At 43.3% G+C, this 17681-nt stretch overlaps 10 pseudogenes; all 10 read right to left on the bottom strand.

Annotated features, from left to right (window-relative positions):
* Positions 1-1085: 1085 nt before the first annotated feature.
* On the bottom strand, positions 1086-1352 carry LOC130288429 (U2 spliceosomal RNA; annotated as a pseudogene).
* Positions 1353-2814: 1462 nt separating this feature from the next.
* On the bottom strand, positions 2815-3080 carry LOC130289806 (U2 spliceosomal RNA; annotated as a pseudogene).
* A 1464-nt stretch (positions 3081-4544) lies between these two features.
* On the bottom strand, positions 4545-4809 carry LOC130288192 (U2 spliceosomal RNA; annotated as a pseudogene).
* Positions 4810-6221: 1412 nt separating this feature from the next.
* On the bottom strand, positions 6222-6485 carry LOC130288810 (U2 spliceosomal RNA; annotated as a pseudogene).
* A 1460-nt stretch (positions 6486-7945) lies between these two features.
* On the bottom strand, positions 7946-8209 carry LOC130288463 (U2 spliceosomal RNA; annotated as a pseudogene).
* A 1469-nt stretch (positions 8210-9678) lies between these two features.
* Positions 9679-9944, bottom strand: LOC130288641 (U2 spliceosomal RNA; annotated as a pseudogene).
* Positions 9945-11417: 1473 nt separating this feature from the next.
* Positions 11418-11685, bottom strand: LOC130288727 (U2 spliceosomal RNA; annotated as a pseudogene).
* A 1474-nt stretch (positions 11686-13159) lies between these two features.
* On the bottom strand, positions 13160-13429 carry LOC130288775 (U2 spliceosomal RNA; annotated as a pseudogene).
* A 1474-nt stretch (positions 13430-14903) lies between these two features.
* On the bottom strand, positions 14904-15172 carry LOC130289669 (U2 spliceosomal RNA; annotated as a pseudogene).
* A 1477-nt stretch (positions 15173-16649) lies between these two features.
* LOC130289520 (U2 spliceosomal RNA) lies at positions 16650-16913 on the bottom strand (annotated as a pseudogene).
* Positions 16914-17681: the final 768 nt, after the last annotated feature.

Here is a 17681-nt window from a genome sequence, read left to right as displayed (position 1 = left end):
TTCCGGCATGGAATAACACCAACTGTAACGATAAACTGAAAATTAACAGTATAAACCTGCATCATTTTGGACTCTGGTATTTGCTGAATCCGGGTGACCTGACAACCGATGGTGATGCCGCTGGTGATTCTGGCCTTCTTGGAATCTGTTGGGCCTATGTGTTAGCTCACACATCACTTGGGTATCCATGGTAACTACCACAACATGGTCATCTGCAGTTTACATCTAGCCCTAGAAGTGGCATTGAATGGCATTTTAAAAGTGCTAAGGGTCCTGGTGCAATAATCCTCCCATGAGGATCAGCCTCAACGGCTTTGTAGATTGCACTCATGTCAGCAACTCCATATACATTTTTTTTTCTTCATGCTTCTTTCTTCATCCTTTTTTCTTTCTGTCATTCAGACTTTCATTCATTCGATCTCTCTCACTCACTTGCTTTAACTCATTTGTTCTCACTCACTCACTCAATCACTCACTCACTCATTCACTCTCACTCACTCTCACTCTCTCACTCACTCGCTCACTAAGTCAGTCTCTCTCTCTCTCTTTTTCTTTTTATATATATTTTTTTCCGTCTTCTCTTCTTCTTCTTCAGACCCTGTCATAGCACTAATGCCTTTCCAATACCACCAGCAGATGGAGACACTCCATTGCAACATTGGTTGTGAGCAGCAGTTTCTAAAAACAAATGCCTCATGGCGGATTTCCCATCCATCAATGGATGGTTAATTTAGTTTTTATCATTCACTGACCACAGAAACCAATGCATGGTCAAGCAACAGCAATGACACACCCTTGTGTATAGGCATGAGACCCTCACGTCATTTAACAGGATTCAGCACCACCCACAAGACAGCTACCTGTCATGTCATGTCAAACCTGCACAGGTGTGCTAGATTATTATTATTTAGTTTTATTTTATTTTTTTACACCAATCAGTGTGCAAACATGGTCATTAAAACGCTAAATGAATAGACGTTCATAAACCAGTCAGTGCAACTCATCATTTTGGTCTCCAATTCTCAAACTCAAATTCTCACCCACGGAGGATTAAATGAGAATCTTTCTTGTTTAACACTGGAATGGGGTGGTGCACTGTTCACTACCCGAAGATACTGCCACATCGGGTCAATGCATAGGGCGACAGAAGCAAGCTTCCAAATCAGCTCCCTTTCTCAAAAATCCATTTAATTTATGGTCCCCAGATAGGGAACGTATGTATCAGTATGTGCTCACAAGTCACCCAAGTGCAAGTATTCACACAAAAAAAAAAAACGTGCCTCAGGATGCGATCTGTCGCAAGATCCTTTCTTTTTTTACACTTGATCTAAGCCAAAAGGCCTAGAGGGGATAACCGGGAAAGGGGTGGACCCAACCATGTCCCCTTCATGAGCACTCACATTACTCATAGGAATGGAAGGAAGGCTGGCAGCCAACCAGCCTTCCATACACTCTCTGGGTGGGTGGCAGTCAGCCACCCATACATACATACAGCACAGGCTAAACCCACATCATCACTTAAAAAAAGGACAGGCGACCATTGCACTCTGATGGAGCATTTAGCAATGCAATCCATAGCCTGGCTTTTGCCTGAACCCCCATCACTCCTCCTCTTGCATATAAGACAATATTTCAGATCTGCATATGAAAACAACACGCCTACCTTTGTTGCACATAGCTGCCTGCCTGTCTCTAGTTACCCCACTGGCTGTAGCTGCGTCCCTTCCGACATGGAATAACACCAACTGTAACGATAAACTGAAAATTAACAGTATAAACCTGCATCATTTTGGACTCTGGTATTTGCTGAATCCGGGTGACCTGACAACCGATGGTGGTGCCGCTGGTGATTCTGGCCTTCTTGGAATCTGTTGGGCCTATGTGTTAGCTCACACATCACTTGGGTATCCATGGTAACTACCACAACATGGTCATCTGCAGTTTACATCTAGCCCTAGAAGTGGCATTGAATGGCATTTTAAAAGTGCTAAGGGTCCTGGTGCAATAATCCTCCCATGAGGATCAGCCTCAACGGCTTGTAGATTGCACTCATGTCAGCAACTCCATATACATTTTTTTTTCTTCATGCTTCTTTCTTCATCCTTTTTTCTTTCTGTCATTCAGACTTTCATTCATTCGATCTCTCTCACTCACTTGCTTTGACTCATTTGTTCTCACTCACTCACTCAATCACTCACTCACTCATTCACTCTCACTCACTCTCACTCTCTCACTCACTCGCTCACTAAGTCAGTCTCTCTCTCTCTCTCTCTCTTTTTCTTTTTATATATATTTTTTTCCGTCTTCTTCTTCTTCTTCTTCAGACCCTGTCATAGCACTAATGCCTTTCCAATACCACCAGCAGATGGAGACACTCCATTGCAACATTGGTTGTGAGCAGCAGTTTCTAAAAACAAATGCCTCATGGCGGATTTCCCATCCATCAATGGATGGTAAATTTTGTTTTTATCATTCGCTGACCACAGAAACCAATGCATGGTCAAGCAACAGCAATGACACACCCTTGTGTATAGGCATGAGACCCTCACGTCATTTAACAGGATTCAGCACCACCCACAAGACAGCTACCTGTCATGTCATGTCAAACCTGCACAGGTGTGCTAGATTATTATTATTTAGTTTTATTTTATTTTTTTACACCAATCAGTGTGCAAACATGGTCATTAAAACGCTAAATGAATAGACGTTCATAAACCAGTCAGTGCAACTCATCATTTTGGTCTCCAATTCTCAAACTCAAATTCTCACCCACGGAGGATTAAATGAGAATCTTTCTTGTTTAACACTGGAATGGGGTGGTGCACTGTTCACTACCCGAAGATACTGCCACATCGGGTCAATGCATAGGGCGACAGAATCAAGCTTCCAAATCAGCTCCCTTTCTCAAAAATCCATTTAATTTATGGTCCCCAGATAGGGAACGAATGTATCAGTATGTGCTCACAAGTCACCCAAGTGCAAGTATTCACACAAAAAAAAAAACGTGCCTCAGGATGCGATCTGTCGCAAGATCCTTTCTTTTTTTACACTTGATCTAAGCCAAAAGGCCTAGAGGGGATAACCGGGAAAGGGGGTGGACCCAACCATGTCCCCTTCATGAGCACTCACATTACTCATAGGCATGGAAGGAAGGCTGGCAGCCAACCAGCCTCCCATACACTCTCTGGGTGGGTGGCAGTCAGCCACCCATACATACATACAGCACAGGCTAAACCCACATCATCACTTAAAAAAAGGACAGGCGACCATTGCACTCTGATGGAGCATTTAGCAATGCAATCCATAGCCTGGCTTTTGCCTGAACCCCCATCACTCCTCCTCTTGCATATAAGACAATATTTCAGATCTGCATATGAAAACAACACGCCTACCTTTGTTGCACATAGCTGCCTGCCTGTCTCTAGTTACCCCACTGGCTGTAGCTGCGTCCCTTCCGACATGGAATAACACCAACTATAACGATAAACTGAAAATTAACAGTATAAACCTGCATCATTTTGGACTCTGGTATTTGCTGAATCCGGGTGACCTGACAACCGATGGTGGTGCCGCTGGTGATTCTGGCCTTCTTGGAATCTGTTGGGCCTATGTGTTAGCTCACACATCACTTGGGTATCCATGGTAACTACCACAACATGGTCATCTGCAGTTTACATCTAGCCCTAGAAGTGGCATTGAATGGCATTTTAAAAGTGCTAAGGGTCCTGGTGCAATAATCCTCCCATGAGGATCAGCCTCAACGGCTTTGTAGATTGCACTCATGTCAGCAACTTCATATACATTTTTTTTTCTTCATGCTTCTTTCTTCATCCTTTTTTCTTTCTGTCATTCAGACTTTCATTCATTCGATCTCTCTCACTCACTTGCTTTAACTCATTTGTTCTCACTCACTCACTCACTCAATCACTCACTCACTTATTCACTCTCACTCACTCTCACTCACTCTCACTCACTCGCTCACTAAGTCAGTCTCTCTCTCTCTCTTTTTCTTTTTATATATATTTTATTCCGTCTTCTTCTTCTTCTTCTTCAGACCCTGTCATAGCACTAATGCCTTTCCAATACCACCAGCAGATGGAGACACTCCATTGCAACATTGGTTGTGAGCAGCAGTTTCTAAAAACAAATGCCTCATGGCGGATTTCCCATCCATCAATGGATGGTAAATTTAGTTTTTATCATTCACTGACCACAGAAACCAATGCATGGTCAACCAACAGCAATGACACACCCTTGTGTATAGGCATGAGACCCTCACGTCATTTAACAGGATTCAGCACCACCCACAAGACAGCTACCTGTCATGTCATGTCAAACCTGCACAGGTGTGCTAGATTATTATTATTTAGTTTTATTTTATTTTTTTACACCAATCAGTGTGCAAACATGATCATTAAAACGCTAAATGAATAGACGTTCATAAACCAGTCAGTGCAACTCATCATTTTGGTCTCCAATTCTCAAACTCAAATTCTCACCCACGGAGGATTAAATGAGAATCTTTCTTGTTTAACACTGGAATGGGGTGGTGCACTGTTCACTACCCGAAGATACTGCCACATCGGGTCAATGCATAGGGCGACAGAAGCAAGCTTCCAAATCAGCTCCCTTTCTCAAAAATCCATTTAATTTATGGTCCCCAGATAGGGAACGTATGTATCAGTATGTGCTCACAAGTCACCCAAGTGCAAGTATTCACACAAAAAAAAAACGTGCCTCAGAATGCGATCTGTCGCAAGATCCTTTCTTTTTTTACACTTGATCTAAGCCAAAAGGCCTAGAGGGGATAACCGGGAAAGGGGTGGACCCAACCATGTCCCCTTCATGAGCACTCACATTACTCATAGGCATGGAAGGAAGGCTGGCAGCCAACCAGCCTCCCATACACTCAGCACAGGCTAAACCCACATCATCACTTAAAAAAAGGACAGGCGACCATTGCACTCTGATGGAGCATTTAGCAATGCAATCCATAGCCTGGCTTTTGCCTGAACCCCCATCACTACTCCTCTTGCATATAAGACAATATTTCAGATCTGCATATGAAAACAACACGCCTACCTTTGTTGCACATAGCTGCCTGCCTGTCTCTACTTACCCCACTGGCTGTAGCTGCGTCCCTTCCGACATGGAATAACACCAACTGTAACGATAAACTGAAAATTAACAGTATAAACCTGCATCATTTTGGACTCTGGTATTTGCTGAATCCGGGTGACCTGACAACCGATGGTGGTGCCGCTGGTGATTCTGGCCTTCCTGGAATCTGTTGGGCCTATGTGTTAGCTCACACATCACTTGGGTATCCATGGTAACTACCACAACATGGTCATCTGCAGTTTACATCTAGCCCTAGAAGTGGCATTGAATGGCATTTTAAAAGTGCTTAGGGTCCTGGTGCAATAATCCTCCCATGAGGATCAGCCTCAACGGCTTTGTAGATTGCACTCATGTCAGCAACTCCATATACATTTTTTTTTCTTCATGCTTCTTTCTTCATCCTTTTTTCTTTCTGTCATTCAGACTTTCATTCATTCGATATCTCTCACTCACTTGCTTTAACTCATTTGTTCTCACTCACTCACTCAATCACTCACTCACTTATTCACTCTCACTCACTCTCACTCACTCGCTCACTAAGTCAGTCTCTCTCACTCTCTCTCTTTTTCTTTTTATATATATTTTTTTCCGTCTTCTTCTTCTTCTTCAGACCCTGTCATAGCACTAATGCCTTTCCAATACCACCAGCAGATGGAGACACTCCATTGCAACATTGGTTGTGAGCAGCAGTTTCTAAAAACAAATGCCTCATGGCAGATTTCCCATCCATCAATGGATGGTAAATTTTGTTTTTATCATTCACTGACCACAGAAACCAATGCATGGTCAAGCAACAGCAATGACACACCCTTGTGTATAGGCATGAGACCCTCACGTCATTTAACAGGATTCAGCACCACCCACAAGACAGCTACCTGTCATGTCATGTCAAACCTGCACAGGTGTGCTAGATTATTATTATTTAGTTTTATTTTATTTTTTTACACCAATCAGTGTGCAAACATGCTCATTAAAATGCTAAATGAATAGACGTTCATAAACCAGTCAGTGCAACTCATCATTTTGGTCTCCAATTCTCAAACTCAAATTCTCACCCACGGAGGATTAAATGAGAATCTTTCTTGTTTAACACTGGAATGGGGTGGTGCACTGTTCACTACCCGAAGATACTGCCACATCAGGTCAATGCATAGGGCGTCAGAAGCAAGCTTCCAAATCAGCTCCCTTTCTCAAAAATCCATTTAATTTATGGTCCCCAGATAGGGAACGAATGTATCAGTATGTGCTCAAATGTCACCCAAGTGCAAGTATTCACACAAAAAAAAACGTGCCTCAGGATGCGATCTGTCGCAAGATCCTTTCTTTTTTTACACTTGATCTAAGCCAAAAGGCCTAGAGGTGATAACCGGGAAAGGGGTGGACCCAACCATGTCCCCTTCATGAGCACTCACATTACTCATAGGAATGGAAGGAAGGCTGGCAGCCAACCAGCCTCCCATACACTCTCTGGGTGGGTGGCAGTCAGCCACCCATACATACATACAGCACAGGCTAAACCCACATCATCACTTAAAAAAAGGACAGGCGACCATTGCACTCTGATGGAGCATTTAGCAATGCAATCCATAGCCTGGCTTTTGCCTGAACCCCCATCACTCCTCCTCTTGCATATAAGACAATATTTCAGATCTGCATATGAAAACAACACGCCTACCTTTGTTGCACATAGCTGCCTGCCTGTCTCTACTTACCCCACTGGCTGTAGCTGCGTCCCTTCCGACATGGAATAACACCAACTGTAACGATAAACTGAAAATTAACAGTATAAACCTGCATCATTTTGGACTCTGGTATTTGCTGAATCCGGGTGACCTGACAACCGATGGTGGTGCCGCTGGTGATTCTGGCCTTCCTGGAATCTGTTGGGCCTATGTGTTAGCTCACACATCACTTGGGTATCCATGGTAACTACCACAACATGGTCATCTGCAGTTTACATCTAGCCCTAGAAGTGGCATTGAATGGCATTTTAAAAGTGCTTAGGGTCCTGGTGCAATAATCCTCCCATGAGGATCAGCCTCAACGGCTTTGTAGATTGCACTCATGTCAGCAACTCCATATACATTTTTTTTTCTTCATGCTTCTTTCTTCATCCTTTTTTCTTTCTGTCATTCAGACTTTCATTCATTCGATATCTCTCACTCACTTGCTTTAACTCATTTGTTCTCACTCACTCACTCAATCACTCACTCACTTATTCACTCTCACTCACTCTCACTCACTCTCACTCACTCGCTCACTAAGTCAGTCTCTCTCACTCTCTCTCTTTTTCTTTTTATATATATTTTTTTCCGTCTTCTTCTTCTTCTTCAGACCCTGTCATAGCACTAATGCCTTTCCAATACCACCAGCAGATGGAGACACTCCATTGCAACATTGGTTGTGAGCAGCAGTTTCTAAAAACAAATGCCTCATGGCAGATTTCCCATCCATCAATGGATGGTAAATTTTGTTTTTATCATTCACTGACCACAGAAACCAATGCATGGTCAAGCAACAGCAATGACACACCCTTGTGTATAGGCATGAGACCCTCACGTCATTTAACAGGATTCAGCACCACCCACAAGACAGCTACCTGTCATGTCATGTCAAACCTGCACAGGTGTGCTAGATTATTATTATTTAGTTTTATTTTATTTTTTTACACCAATCAGTGTGCAAACATGCTCATTAAAATGCTAAATGAATAGACGTTCATAAACCAGTCAGTGCAACTCATCATTTTGGTCTCCAATTCTCAAACTCAAATTCTCACCCACGGAGGATTAAATGAGAATCTTTCTTGTTTAACACTGGAATGGGGTGGTGCACTGTTCACTACCCGAAGATACTGCCACATCAGGTCAATGCATAGGGCGACAGAAGCAAGCTTCCAAATCAGCTCCCTTTCTCAAAAATCCATTTAATTTATGGTCCCCAGATAGGGAACGAATGTATCAGTATGTGCTCAAATGTCACCCAAGTGCAAGTATTCACACAAAAAAAAACGTGCCTCAGGATGCGATCTGTCGCAAGATCCTTTCTTTTTTTACACTTGATCTAAGCCAAAAGGCCTAGAGGTGATAACCGGGAAAGGGGTGGACCCAACCATGTCCCCTTCATGAGCACTCACATTACTCATAGGAATGGAAGGAAGGCTGGCAGCCAACCAGCCTCCCATACACTCTCTGGGTGGGTGGCAGTCAGCCACCCATACATACATACAGCACAGGCTAAACCCACATCATCACTTAAAAAAAGGACAGGCGACCATTGCACTCTGATGGAGCATTTAGCAATGCAATCCATAGCCTGGCTTTTGCCTGAACCCCCATCACTCCTCCTCTTGCATATAAGACAATATTTCAGATCTGCATATGAAAACAACACGCCTACCTTTGTTGCACATAGCTGCCTGCCTGTCTCTAGTTACCCCACTGGCTGTAGCTGCGTCCCTTCCGACATGGAATAACACCAACTGTAACGATAAACTGAAAATTAACAGTATAAACCTGCATCATTTTGGACTCTGGTATTTGCTGAATCCGGGTGACCTGACAACCGATGGTGATGCCGCTGGTGATTCTGGCCTTCCTGGAATCTGTTGGGCCTATGTGTTAGCTCACACATCACTTGGGTATCCATGGTAACTACCACAACATGGTCATCTGCAGTTTACATCTAGCCCTAGAAGTGGCATTGAATGGCATTTTAAAAGTGCTAAGGGTCCTGGTGCAATAATCCTCCCATGAGGATCAGCCTCAACGGCTTTGTAGATTGCACTCATGTCAGCAACTCCATATACATTTTTTTTTCTTCATGCTTCTTTCTTCATCCTTTTTTCTTTCTGTCATTCAGACTTTCATTCATTCGATCTCTCTCACTCACTTGCTTTAACTCATTTGTTCTCACTCACTCACTCACTCAATCACTCACTCACTCATTCACTCTCACTCACTCTTACTCTCTCACTCACTCGCTCACTAAGTCAGTCTCTCTCTCTCTCTCTCTCTCTTTTTCTTTTTATATATATTTTTTTCCGTCTTCTTCTTCTTCTTCTTCAGACCCTGTCATAGCACTAATGCCTTTCCAATACCACCAGCAGATGGAGACACTCCATTGCAACATTGGTTGTGAGCAGCAGTTTCTAAAAACAAATGCCTCATGGCGGATTTCCCATCCATCAATGGATGGTAAATTTTGTTTTTATCATTCACTGACCACAGAAACCAATGCATGGTCAAGCAACAGCAATGACACACCCTTGTGTATAGGCATGAGACCCTCACGTCATTTAACAGGATTCAGCACCACCCACAAGACAGCTACCTGTCATGTCATGTCAAACCTGCACAGGTGTGCTAGATTATTATTATTTAGTTTTATTTTATTTTTTTACACCAATCAGTGTGCAAACATGGTCATTAAAACGCTAAATGAATAGACGTTCATAAACCAGTCGGTGCAACTCATCATTTTGGTCTCCAATTCTCAAACTCAAATTCTCACCCACGGAGGATTAAATGAGAATCTTTCTTGTTTAACACTGGAATGGGGTGGTGCACTGTTCACTACCCGAAGATACTGCCACATCGGGTCAATGCATAGGGCGACAGAAGCAAGCTTCCAAATCAGCTCCCTTTCTCAAAAATCCATTTAATTTATGGTCCCCAGATAGGGAACGTATGTATCAGTATGTGCTCACAAGTCACCCAAGTGCAAGTATTCACACAAAAAAAAAACGTGCCTCAGGATGCGATCTGTCGCAAGATCCTTTCTTTTTTTTACACTTGATCTAAGCCAAAAGGCCTAGAGGGGATAACCGGGAAAGGGGTGGACCCAACCATGTCCCCTTCATGAGCACTCACATTACTCATAGGAATGGAAGGAAGGCTGGCAGCCAATCAGCCTCCCATACACTCTCTGGGTGGGTGGCAGTCAGCCACCCATACATACATACAGCACAGGCTAAACCCACATCATCACTTAAAAAAAGGACAGGCGACCATTGCACTCTGATGGAGCATTTAGCAATGCAATCCATAGCCTTGCTTTTGCCTGAACCCCCATCACTCCTCCTCTTGCATATAAGACAATATTTCAGATCTGCATATGAAAACAACACGCCTACCTTTGTTGCACATAGCTACCTGCCTGTCTCTAGTTACCCCACTGGCTGTAGCTGCGTCCCTTCCGACATGGAATAACACCAACTGTAACGATAAACTGAAAATTAACAGTATAAACCTGCATCATTTTGGACTCTGGTATTTGCTGAATCCGGGTGACCTGACAACCGATGGTGGTGCCGCTGGTGATTCTGGCCTTCTTGGAATCTGTTGGGCCTATGTGTTAGCTCACACATCACTTGGGTATCCATGGTAACTACCACAACATGGTCATCTGCAGTTTACATCTAGCCCTAGAAGTGGCATTGAATGGCATTTTAAAAGTGCTAAGGGTCCTGGTGCAGTAATCCTCCCATGAGGATCAGCCTCAACGGCTTTGTAGATTGCACTCATGTCAGCAACTCCATATACATTTTTTTTTCTTCATGCTTCTTTCTTCATCCTTTTTTCTTTCTGTCATTCAGACTTTCATTCATTCGATCACTCTCACTCACTTGCTTTAACTCATTTGTTCTCACTCACTCACTCACTCAATCACTCACTCACTCATTCACTTTCACTCACTCTCACTCTCTCACTCACTCGCTCACTAAGTCAGTCTCTCTCTCTCTCTCTCTCTTTTACTTTTTATATATATTTTTTTCCGTCTTCTTCTTCTTCTTCTTCTTCTTCAGACCCTGTCATAGCACTAATGCCTTTCCAATACCACCAGCAGATGGAGACACTCCATTGCAACATTGGTTGTGAGCAGCAGTTTCTAAAAACAAATGCCTCATGGCGGATTTCCCATCCATCAATGGATGGTAAATTTTGTTTTTATCATTCACTGACCACAGAAACCAATGCATGGTCAAGCAACAGCAATGACACACCCTTGTGTATAGGCATGAGACCCTCATGTCATTTAACAGGATTCAGCACCACCCACAAGACAGCTACCTGTCATGTCATGTCAAACCTGCACAGGTGTGCTAGATTATTATTATTTAGTTTTATTTTATTTTTTTACACCAATCAGTGTGCAAACATGGTCATTAAAACGCTAAATGAATAGACGTTCATAAACCAGTCAGTTCAACTCATCATTTTGGTCTCCAATTCTCAAACTCAAATTCTCACCCACGGAGGATTAAATGAGAATCTTTCTTGTTTAACACCGGAATGGGGTGGTGCACTGTTCACTACCCGAAGATACTGCCACATCGGGTCAATGCATAGGGCGACAGAAGCAAGCTTCCAAATCAGCTCCCTTTCTCAAAAATCCATTTAATTTATGGTCCCCAGATAGGGAACGTATGTATCAGTATGTGCTCACAAGTCACCCAAGTGCAAGTATTCACACAAAAAAAAAAAACGTGCCTCAGGATGCGATCTGTCGCAAGATCCTTTCTTTTTTTTACACTTGATCTAAGCCAAAAGGCCTAGAGGGGATAACCGGGAAAGGGGTGGACCCAACCATGTCCCCTTCATGAGCACTCACATTACTCATAGGAATGGAAGGAAGGCTGGCAGCCAACCAGCCTCCCATACACTCTCTGGGTGGGTGGCAGTCAGCCACCCATACATACATACAGCACAGGCTAAACCCACATCATCACTTAAAAAAAGGACAGGCGACCATTGCACTCTGATGGAGCATTTAGCAATGCAATCCATAGCCTGGCTTTTGCCTGAACCCCCATCACTCCTCCTCTTGCATATAAGACAATATTTCAGATCTGCATATGAAAACAACACGCCTACCTTTGTTGCACATAGCTGCCTGCCTGTCTCTAGTTACCCCACTGGCTGTAGCTGCGTCCCTTCCGACATGGAATAACACCAACTGTAACGATAAACTGAAAATTAACAGTATAAACCTGCATCATTTTGGACTCTGGTATTTGCTGAATCCGGGTGACCTGACAACCGATGGTGATGCCGCTGGTGATTCTGGCCTTCCTGGAATCTGTTGGGCCTATGTGTTAGCTCACACATCACTTGGGTATCCATGGTAACTACCACAACATGGTCATCTGCAGTTTACATCTAGCCCTAGAAGTGGCATTGAATGGCATTTTAAAAGTGCTAAGGGTCCTGGTGCAATAATCCTCCCATGAGGATCAGCCTCAACGGCTTTGTAGATTGCACTCATGTCAGCAACTCCATATACATTTTTTTTTCTTCATGCTTCTTTCTTCATCCTTTTTTCTTTCTGTCATTCAGACTTTCATTCATTCGATCTCTCTCACTCACTTGCTTTAACTCATTTGTTCTCACTCACTCACTCACTCAATCACTCACTCACTCATTCACTCTCACTCACTCTTACTCTCTCACTCACTCGCTCACTAAGTCAGTCTCTCTCTCTCTCTCTCTCTCTCTTTTTCTTTTTATATATATTTTTTTCCGTCTTCTTCTTCTTCTTCTTCTTCAGACCCTGTCATAGCACTAATGCCTTTCCAATACCACCAGCAGATGGAGATACTCCATTGCAACATTGGTTGTGAGCAGCAGTTTCTAAAAACAAATGCCTCATGGCGGATTTCCCATCCATCAATGGATGGTAAATTTTGTTTTTATCATTCACTGACCACAGAAACCAATGCATGGTCAAGCAACAGCAATGACACACCCTTGTGTATAGGCATGAGACCCTCATGTCATTTAACAGGATTCAGCACCACCCACAAGACAGCTACCTGTCATGTCATGTCAAACCTGCACAGGTGTGCTAGATTATTATTATTTAGTTTTATTTTATTTTTTTACACCAATCAGTGTGCAAACATGGTCATTAAAACGCTAAATGAATAGACGTTCATAAACCAGTCAGTTCAACTCATCATTTTGGTCTCCAATTCTCAAACTCAAATTCTCACCCACGGAGGATTAAATGAGAATCTTTCTTGTTTAACACCGGAATGGGGTGGTGCACTGTTCACTACCCGAAGATACTGCCACATCGGGTCAATGCATAGGGCGACAGAAGCAAGCTTCCAAATCAGCTCCCTTTCTCAAAAATCCATTTAATTTATGGTCCCCAGATAGGGAACGTATGTATCAGTATGTGCTCACAAGTCACCCAAGTGCAAGTATTCACACAAAAAAAAAAAAACGTGCCTCAGGATGCGATCTGTCGCAAGATCCTTTCTTTTTTTTTACACTTGATCTAAGCCAAAAGGCCTAGAGGGGATAACCGGGAAAGGGGTGGACCCAACCATGTCCCCTTCATGAGCACTCACATTACTCATAGGAATGGAAGGAAGGCTGGCAGCCAACCAGCCTCCCATACACTCTCTGGGTGGGTGGCAGTCAGCCACCCATACATACATACATACAGCACAGGCTAAACCCACATCATCACTTAAAAAAAGGACAGGCGACCATTGCACTCTGATGGAGCATTTAGCAATGCAATCCATAGCCTGGCATTTGCCTGAACCCCCATCACTCCTCCTCTTGCATATAAGACAATATTTCAGATCTGCATATGAAAACAACACGCCTACCTTTGTTGCACATAGCTGCCTGCCTGTCTCTAGTTACCCCACTGGCTGTAGCTGCGTCCCTTCCGACATGGAATAACACCAACTGTAACGATAAACTGAAAATTAACAGTATAAACCTGCATCATTTTGGACTCTGGTATTTGCTGAATCCGGGTGACCTGACAACCGATGGTGATGCCGCTGGTGATTCTGGCCTTCCTGGAATCTGTTGGGCCTATGTGTTAGCTCACACATCACTTGGGTATCCATGGTAACTACCACAACATGGTCATCTGCAGTTTACATCTAGCCCTAGAAGTGGCATTGAATGGCATTTTAAAAGTGCTAAGGGTCCTGGTGCAATAATCCTCCCATGAGGATCAGCCTCAACGGCTTTGTAGATTGCACTCATGTCAGCAACTCCATATACATTTTTTTTTCTTCATGCTTCTTTCTTCATCCTTTTTTCTTTCTGTCATTCAGACTTTCATTCATTCGATCTCTCTCACTCACTTGCTTTAACTCATTTGTTCTCACTCACTCACTCAATCACTCACTCACTCATTCACTCTCACTCACTCTCACTCTCTCACTCACTCGCTCACTAAGTCAGTCTCTCTCTCTCTCTCTCTCTCTTTTTTTCTTTTTATATATATTTTTTTCCGTCTTCTTTTTCTTCTTCTTCTTCAGACCCTGTCATAGCACTAATGCCTTTCCAATACCACCAGCAGATGGAGACACTCCATTGCAACATTGGTTGTGAGCAGCAGTTTCTAAAAACAAATGCCTCATGGCGGATTTCCCATCCATCAATGGATGGTAAATTTTGTTTTTATCATTCACTTACCACAGAAACCAATGCATGGTCAAGCAACAGCAATGACACACCCTTGTGTATAGGCATGAGACCCTCACGTCATTTAACAGGATTCAGCACCACCCACAAGACAGCTACCTGTCATGTCATGTCAAACCTGCACAGGTGTGCTAGATTATTATTATTTAGTTTTATTTTATTTTTTTACACCAATCAGTGTGCAAACATGGTCATTAAAACGCTAAATGAATAGACGTTCATAAACCAGTCAGTGCAACTCATCATTTTGGTCTCCAATTCTCAAACTCAAATTCTCACCCACGGAGGATTAAATGAGAATCTTTCTTGTTTAACACTGGAATGGGGTGGTGCACTGTTCACTACCCGAAGATACTGCCACATCGGGTCAATGCATAGGGCGACATAAGCAAGCTTCCAAATCAGCTCCCTTTCTCAAAAATCCATTTAATTTATGGTCCCCAGATAGGGAACGTATGTATCAGTATGTGCTCACAAGTCACCCAAGTGCAAGTATTCACACAAAAAAAAAAAAGCGTGCCTCAGGAGGCGATCTGTCGCAAGATACTTTCTTTTTTTTACACTTGATCTAAGCCAAAAGGCCTAGAGGGGATAACCGGGAAAGGGGTGGACCCAACCATGTCCCCTTCATGAGCACTCACATTACTCATAGGAATGGAAGGAAGGCTGGCAGCCAACCAGCCTCCCATACACTCTCTGGGTGGGTGGCAGTCAGCCACCCATACATACATACAGCACAGGCTAAACCCACATCATCACTTAAAAAAAGGACAGGCGACCATTGCACTCTGATGGAGCATTTAGCAATGCAATCCATAGCCTGGCTTTTGCCTGAACCCCCATCACTCCTCCTCTTGCATATAAGACAATATTTCAGATCTGCATATGAAAACAACACGCCTACCTTTGTTGCACATAGCTGCCTGCCTGTCTCTAGTTACCCCACTGGCTGTAGCTGCGTCCCTTCCGACATGGAATAACACCAACTGTAACGATAAACTGAAAATTAACAGTATAAACCTGCATCATTTTGGACTCTGGTATTTGCTGAATCCGGGTGACCTGACAACCGATGGTGATGCCGCTGGTGATTCTGGCCTTCCTGGAATCTGTTGGGCCTATGTGTTAGCTCACACATCACTTGGGTATCCATGGTAACTACCACAACATGGTCATCTGCAGTTTACATCTAGCCCTAGAAGTGGCATTGAATGGCATTTTAAAAGTTCTAAGGGTCCTGGTGCAATAATCCTCCCATGAGGATCAGCCTCAACGGCTTTGTAGATTGCACTCATGTCAGCAACTCCATATACATTTTTTTTTCTTCATGCTTCTTTCTTCATCCTTTTTTCTTTCTGTCATTCAGACTTTCATTCATTCAATCTCTCTCACTCACTTGCTTTAACTCATTTGTTCTCACTCACTCACTCACTCACTCAATCACTCACTCACTCATTCACTCTCACTCACTCTTACTCTCTCACTCACTCGCTCACTAAGTCAGTCTCTCTCTCTCTCTCTCTCTTTTTCTTTTTATATATATTTTTTTCCGTCTTCTTCTTCTTCTTCTTCTTCTTCAGACCCTGTCATAGCACTAATGCCTTTCCAATACCACCAGCAGATGGAGACACTCCATTGCAACATTGGTTGTGAGCAGCAGTTTCTAAAAACAAATGCCTCATGGCGGATTTCCCATCCATCAATGGATGGTAAATTTTGTTTTTATCATTCACTGACCACAGAAACCAATGCATGGTCAAGCAACAGCAATGACACACCCTTGTGTATAGGCATGAGACCCTCACGTCATTTAACAGGATTCAGCACCACCCACAAGACAGCTACCTGTCATGTCATGTCAAACCTGCACCGGTGTGCTAGATTATTATTATTTAGTTTTATTTTATTTTTTTACACCAATCAGTGTGCAAACATGGTCATTAAAACGCTAAATGAATAGACGTTCATAAACCAGTCAGTGCAACTCATCATTTTGGTCTCCAATTCTCAAACTCAAATTCTCACCCACGGAGGATTAAATGAGAATCTTTCTTGTTTAACACTGGAATGGGGTGGTGCACTGTTCACTACCCGAAGATACTGCCACATCGGGTCAATGCATAGGGCGACAGAAGCAAGCTTCCAAATCAGCTCCCTTTCTCAAAAATCCATTTAATTTATGGTCCCCAGATAGGGAACGTATGTATCAGTATGTGCTCACAAGTCACCCAAGTGCAAGTATTCACACAAAAAAAAACGTGCCTCAGGATGCGATCTGTCGCAAGATCCTTTCTTTTTTTACACTTGATCTAAGCCAAAAAGCCTAGAGGGGATAACCGGGAAAGGGGTGGACCCAACCATGTCCCCTTCATGAGCACTCACATTACTCATAGGAATGGAAGGAAGGCTGGCAGCCAACCAGCCTCCCATACACTCTCTGGGTGGGTGGCAGTCAGCCACCCATACATACATACAGCACAGGCTAAACCCACATCATCACTTAAAAAAAGGACAGGCGACCATTGCACTCTGATGGAGCATTTAGCAATGCAATCCATAGCCTGGCTTTTGCCTGAACCCCCATCACTCCTCCTCTTGCATATAAGACAATATTTCAGATCTGCATATGAAAACAACACGCCTACCTTTGTTGCACATAGCTGCCTGCCTGTCTCTAGTTACCCCACTGGCTGTAGCTGCGTCCCTTCCGACATGGAATAACACCAACTGTAACGATAAACTGAAAATTAACAGTATAAACCTGCATCATTTTGGACTCTGGTATTTGCTGAATCCGGGTGACCTGACAACCGATGGTGATGCCGCTGGTGATTCTGGCCTTCCTGGAATCTGTTGGGCCTATGTGTTAGCTCACACATCACTTGGGTATCCATGGTAACTACCACAACATGGTCATCTGCAGTTTACATCTAGCCCTAGAAGTGGCATTGAATGGCATTTTAAAAGTGCTAAGGGTCCTGGTGCAATAATCCTCCCATGAGGATCAGCCTCAACGGCTTTGTAGATTGCACTCATGTCAGCAACTCCATATACATTTTTTTTTCTTCATGCTTCTTTCTTCATCCTTTTTTCTTTCTGTCA

Source organism: Hyla sarda, chromosome 8, assembly GCF_029499605.1.
Source record: "Hyla sarda isolate aHylSar1 chromosome 8, aHylSar1.hap1, whole genome shotgun sequence".
In the NCBI taxonomy this organism is placed as follows: Eukaryota; Metazoa; Chordata; class Amphibia; order Anura; family Hylidae; genus Hyla; species Hyla sarda.
This window is presented reverse-complemented; position numbering and strand designations above follow the sequence as displayed.